This window comes from Mobula birostris, chromosome 10 (genome assembly GCF_030028105.1).
Source record: "Mobula birostris isolate sMobBir1 chromosome 10, sMobBir1.hap1, whole genome shotgun sequence".
Taxonomy (NCBI): Eukaryota; Metazoa; Chordata; class Chondrichthyes; order Myliobatiformes; family Myliobatidae; genus Mobula; species Mobula birostris.
In genome coordinates, this window is record NC_092379.1 from 52,682,837 (window position 1) to 52,689,535 (window position 6,699).

The following is a 6,699-nucleotide window of genomic DNA, read 5'->3' on the forward strand; positions in this document are numbered from 1 at the left end:
CTTAGGGCCAAAGGTTTCTACGTCCTAAGGTTCGAGGGACGGGAAACATCTGTGACATAATTCAAGTGACCTCATCACCTCCTTCAGCAAGTCAGGGTAAACTTCAAATTGAGGTGCCCATTTGGAACCTATCACCATAGGGAGGAAAATGGGGTGAACAACAAGGATGGATTTAATAGAAACCGATGTTGTATTGTGTGACCAGCTGGGCTGAATGGCTTCTGTACTGTAGAATGTGTTGCATAGACAGTAAAAACCCATGACACAGAATTTAAAATAGAAATGTTTTATTTGTCACAGATCTACAGTATTATAGTGCACTCTGGTTATAGACTAACAACAGTGGAACGAACCTCAACAATGTCCAGGGACCAGGACTCAGTTCTGAATGTGATGAGCAGCAGCAATAACAACAGAGTCTGATGCCAACAGTGCCTCATGAACTTGCAACTCAACTTGTGACGCTTAAATATCCAGCATGCAGCATTTGAACTGTGAACTCTGGTGTTTCACTAGATTGGGTGACGAAGTAAATCTCTGCACTCACGGGGCAGGTATGTGGTGTCTCCTTAGTGTTCACACTGGTGTTTAAAAAGTGATGTCTCAGGAAGGCACCAGCCATCATTGAGGACTCTCACCATCCAGGACAATTCCTTTTTTCATTATTATCATCAGAAAAGAGGTGGAGAAGACACCCAATGCTTTAGGAACAGCTTCTCCCCTCCACCATAACATTTCTGAATACTCCCCCACTACTTTCCTTTCTTTTTGCACAACTTATTGATCTGCAGAACCCATGAATCTGATGAGGGCCAGATTCGAGGCATTCAAGTCTGGTGACCAAGAAAGTTACAAGAGGTCCAGGTACGATGTCTAGGAAGCCATCTCATGAGCAGTGGCAATTCAGGATTAAATTTGAATCAACAAAGGATGCTTGATAGTTCAGGCAGGGTTTGAATACCATCGCCTCTTATAAAGTTAAATCGAGCAACAAAGCTGACAAAAGGGCTTCACTTCTAGATGAGCTCATTGTCTTCTGTGCTTGTTTTGACCATCAAAACATTGAGGAGCCATCATGAACTCCTACAGCTCCCGATGATCCTGTGACTTCAGCCTCTGAGGTCAACATGAAAGCAGCCTTTATGAGGGACAACCCAGAAAAGCATCCGGCCTGGACAAGGTACCTGGCCAAGTACTAAAGTCCTGTGCTGATTAACTGGCTAGAATGTTCACTGAGACCTTTAACTCCTCGTTTTGGCAGTCTGCTGTATCCACCTGTTTCAGGCAGTCTTGAATTGTACTGGTGCATATGAAGAACGTGGTAACCTGCCTCAACGACTATCCTCCAGCAGCACTTACATCCACAGTAAAGTATTTTGAGAAGTTGGTGATGAAACATATCAATTTATCAACTCGCTGAGAATTTGCCTACTGGAGCAACAGGCCCACAGCAGATGCCATCTCATTGGCTCTTCACCCAACCCTGGAACATCCGGACTGCAAAGGTGCATACATCGGGATGCCCTTTATAACTATAGTTCAGCATTCAATCCCATCATCCACTCTAAGCTAATCAATCAGCTTCAAGACCTTGGCCTTAATACCTCCTTGTGCAATTGGATCCTGGATTTCTTCACTTGCAGACCAGTCAGTTCAGATTGGCAACAACATTTCCTCCACAATCTGAATCAGCACAAGTGCCCCACAGGGCTGTGTGCCTAGACCCTGCTCTACTCGCTTTACACTTAAGACTGTGAAGCTAAGCACAGCTCCAATGCCATATTCAAGTTTGCTGATGACCCCTCTGTCGTTGGCTGAATCAAAGGTTGTGATGAATCAACATAGCTAGATAGATAGATAGATATACTTTATTAATCCCGAGGGAAATTTGGTTTTGTTACAATACAGCCGCACCAACTAAGAATAGAGCGTAAATATAGCAGTACAAAAACCACAACAATCAAACACCAAAATGCAAACTATGCCAGATGGAAAATAAGTCCAGGACCAGTCTATTGGCTCAGGGCATCTGACCCTCCACGGGAGGAGCTGCACGTTCGATGGCCACAGGCAGGAACGACCTCCGTGCCGCCAAGTGTTGTATCACAGTGGAATGTGGCTGAAGTCCAACAGTAAAAAGTTCAGTATCCAGTCTGCAAACACGTTCCTTGATCGTAATATACCCCGGATTGCACCATCTGTTGTTAACCAGATCAGTAAGCATGAAACTCCTTTACGCTTACCGCTCTCAGTGTACTGCCGGTCAGCCGGAACGGTATTACCCACCGAACTCCTATTCTCCAAAAGTCTCTGTTGTCTCGACCCGGTCCTCTTTCCTCAGCTTTGTGATCCCCCTCTGTGTGTTTTCCTCTGGATTTCAGCAGGGGTGTCCACCACTCTGTTCGCTAAGCCGGCTGGTCTTTGCTGGTCCATGAAATACACAATGCGACCTTGCTTCTGTCCCGTGTGTTGGGATATAACCATTTCCAGCGCTAAAGAAAACCCAAATAAAACTCTCTCTACCAGCATGTTAGAGAGGATGCAGCTTCGACGTGTTACCGTGAGAAAAAAAATACGAAAAAAAATGTAAATTAAAAAGTAAGAAGAAGAAAGTAAGAATAGATCGGAACCGCTGTACCAGGCTGCATGCACGACCGGCGCATACGCACTAAAAGTTCGGAAGGAGATTGAAAATCTGGTTGAGTGATGCCAAAACAACAATCTCTTACTCAATGTCAGCAAGACCAAGGAGATGATTATTGACTTCAGGAAACCAGAGATCCATGAGCCAGTTCTCATTGGAGGATCAGAGGTGGGGAGAGTCAGCAACTTTAAATTCCTCTCTTATCATTTCAGAGGTCTTGGCCTGGGCCCAGCATGCAAGTGCAATTAGAATAGAAAAAAAACCCACAGAAAATCTACCTTTTGGCCCTTCTTGGCTGTGCCGAACCACTTTCTGCCTAGTCCCACTGACCTGCACACGGACCATATCCGTCCATACACCTCCCATCCATGTATCTGTTCAAATTATTAAGTGTTCAAAAAGAACCTGCATTTACCACCTCGTCTGGCAGCTCATTCCACACTCCCACCACTCTCTGTGTGAAGAAGCCCCCCCTAATGTTCCCTTTAAACTTTTCCCCCTTCACCCTTAACCCATGTCCTCTGGTTTCTTTCTCCCCTTGCCTCAGTGGAAAAAGCCTGCTTGCATTCTCTCTATCTATACCCATCATAATTTTATATACCTCTGTCAAATCTCCCCTCGTTCTTCTACGCTCCAGGGAACAAAGTCCTAACCTATTCAACCTTTCTCTGTAACTGAGTTTTTCAAGTCCCGGCAACATCCTTGTAAACCTTCTCTGCACTCTTTCAACCTTATTAATATCCTTCCTGTAATTTAGTGACCAAAACTGAATACAATACTCCAGATTTGGCCTCACCAATGCCTTATACAACCTCATCATAACATTCCAGCTCCTATACTCAATACTTTGATTAATAAAGGCCAATGTACCAAAAGCTCTCTTTACGACCCTATCTACCTGTGACGCCACTCTTAGGGAATTTTGTATCTGTATTCCCAGATCCCTCTGTTCTACTGCACTCCTGAGTACCTTACCATTTACCCTGTATGTTCTACCTTGGTTTGTCCTTCTAAAGTGCAATACCTCACACTTGTCTGTATTAAACTCCATCTGCCATTTTTCAGCCCATTTTTCCAGCTGGTCCAAATCCCTCTGCAAGCTTTGAAAACCTTCCTCACTGTCCACTATACCTCCAATCTTTGTATCATCAGCAAATCTGCTGATCCAATTTACCACATTATCATCCAGATCATTGATATAGATGACAAATAACAATGGGCCCAGCACTGATCCCTGTGGCACACCACTAGTCACAGGCGTCCACTCTGAGAAGCAATCCTCTACTACCACTCTTCGGCTTCTTCCATTGAGCCAATGTCTAATCCAATTTACCACCTCTCCATGTATACCTAGCGACTGAATTTTCCTAACTAACCTCCCATGCGGGACCTTGTCAAAGGCCTTACTGAAGTCCATGTAGACAGCATCCACTGCCTTCCCTGCATCCACTTTCCTGGTAACCTCCTCGAAAAACTCCAAAAGATTGGTCAAACATGACCTACCATGCACAAAGCCATGTTGACTCTCCCTAATAAGTCCCTGTCTATCCAAATGTTTGTAGATTCTGTCTCTTAGTACTCCCTCCAATAACTTACCCACTACTGACATCAAACATAGCGGCCTATAATTTCCCAGATTACTTTTCGATCCTTTTTTAGGCAACGGAACAACATGAGCCATTCTCCAATCCTCCGGCACCTCACCTGTAGACACCGACATTTTAGATATTTCTGCCAGGGCCCCCGCAATTTCAACACTAGTCTCCTTCAAGGTCCAAGGGAATACCCTGTCAGGTCCAGGGGATTTATCCACTTTAATTTGCCTCAAGATAGCAAGCACCTCCTCCTTTTCAATCTATACAGTTTCCATGATCTCACTACTTATTTCCCTTAATTCCATTGACTTCATGCCAGTTTCCTTAGTAAATACTGATGCAAAAAACCCATTTAAGATCTCTCCCATTTCTTTTGGTTCCGCACATAGCCGACCACCCTGATCATCAAGAGGACCAATTTTATCCCTTACATTCCTTTTACTCTTAATATACCTGTAAAAACTCTTTGGATTATCCTTCACTTTGACTGCCAAGGCAATCTCATGTCTTCTTTTAGCCCTCCTGATTTCCTTTTTAAGTATTTTTTTGCACTTTTTATACTCCTCAAGCACCTTATTTACTTCCTGTTTCCTATACATGTCACACAACTCCCTCTTCTTCTTTATCAGAGTTGCAATATCCCTTGAGAACCAAGGTTCCTTATTCCTATTCACTTTGCCTTTAATCCCGACAGGAACATACAAGCTCTGCACTCTCAAGATTTCTCCTTTGAAGGCTACCAATCACATCCTTGCCAGAGAACAACCTGTCCCAATCCACACTTTTTAGATCCTTTCTCATTTCTTCAGATTTGGCCTTCTTCCAGTTTAGAACCTCAACCCTCGGACCAGATCTATCTTTATCCATGATCAAGTTGACACTAATGGTGTTATGATCACTGGAACCAAAGTGCTCCCCTACACACACTTCCGTCACTTGTCCCAACTCGTTTCCTAATAGGAGATCTAATATTGCCTCCCCTCTAGTTGGTCCCTCTATATATTGATTTAGAAAACTTTCCTGAACACATTTTACAAACTCTAAACCATCTAGACCCCTAACAGTATGGGAGTCCCAACGAATATGTGGAAAATTAAAATCCCCTACCATCACAACTTCATGTTCCCTGCAGTTGCCTGCTATCTCTCTGCAGATTTGCCCCTCCAATTCTCGCTGACTATTGGGTGGTCTATAATACAACCCCACTAATGTGGCCATACCTTTCCTGTTTCTCAGCTCCACCCATAAGGACTCGGTAGACAAGCCCTCTAATCTGTCCTGTCTGAGCACTGCTGTAACATTTTCCCTGACAAGCAATGCAACCCCCCCACCTTTCATTCCTTTGCCTCTATCACATCTGAAACATCGGAACCCTGGAATATTAAGCTGCCAGTCCTGCCCCTCCTGTAGCCAAGTTTCACTAATTGCTATAACGTCATAATTCCACGTGTCAATCCACACCCTCAACTCATCCGCCTTCCCCACGATACTCCTAACATTGAAATATATACACCTCAGAAGATTTTTACCACCACTCACAACCTTTCTATTTGCAGCTTTGCTTGAACTTTTAACATCATTTATTTTCACCCCAACCCCACTGTCAGCTCTGGCAGTCTGGTTCCCATCCCCCTGCAAATATAGTTTAAAGCTTCCTCAATAGCACTAACAAACCTCCCTGAAAGGATATTGGTCCCCCTGTAGTTCAAGTGTAACCCGTCTCTCTTGTACAGGTCCCACCTGCCCCAGAAGAGGTCCCAATGATCCTGAAATCTGAAATCCTGCCCCCTACACCAGTTCCTCAGCCACTTGTTCATCCTTCAGAGCATCCTATTCCTACCCTCACTGGCATGTAGCACAGGTAGCAATCCTGAGATTACCACCCTCGAGGTCCTGCTTTTCAACTTCCTACCAAGCTGTCTATACTCACTCTCCAGGACCTCCTCACTTCTTTGCTATGTCATTGGTACCAATGTGCACCACGACATCTGGCTGATCACCCTCCCACTTCAGAATGTCATGCAATCGATCAGAGACATCCTTGACCCTGGCAACCGGGAGGCAACAAACCATCCTGGATTCTCTGTCACGACCACAGAACCTCCTGTCTGCACCTCTAACTATCAAGTCCCCTATCACTACCGCTCTCCTCTTTTTCCATCCTCCCTTCTGCACTACAGAACCAGACCCAGTGCCAGAGATCTGGCTGCTGCAGCTTGTCCCAGGTAAGTCACCCCCCCCAACAGTTACAGACCCTTCTCCCTGAGCAGTGTTTAAAAAAAAAAAAACTTTTTGTACCCGATTTCTTCACTCCCTTCTTCTCAGCTGCTTGCTTCGACAGAAGAAAGCACTGCACCGCCTTGACTTCCTTAGGAGTTTACGAAGATTCAGCATGACATCTGAATCTTTGACAAACCTCGAGAGTTCTGTGGTGAAGAGTATATTGACTGGCTGCTTAAC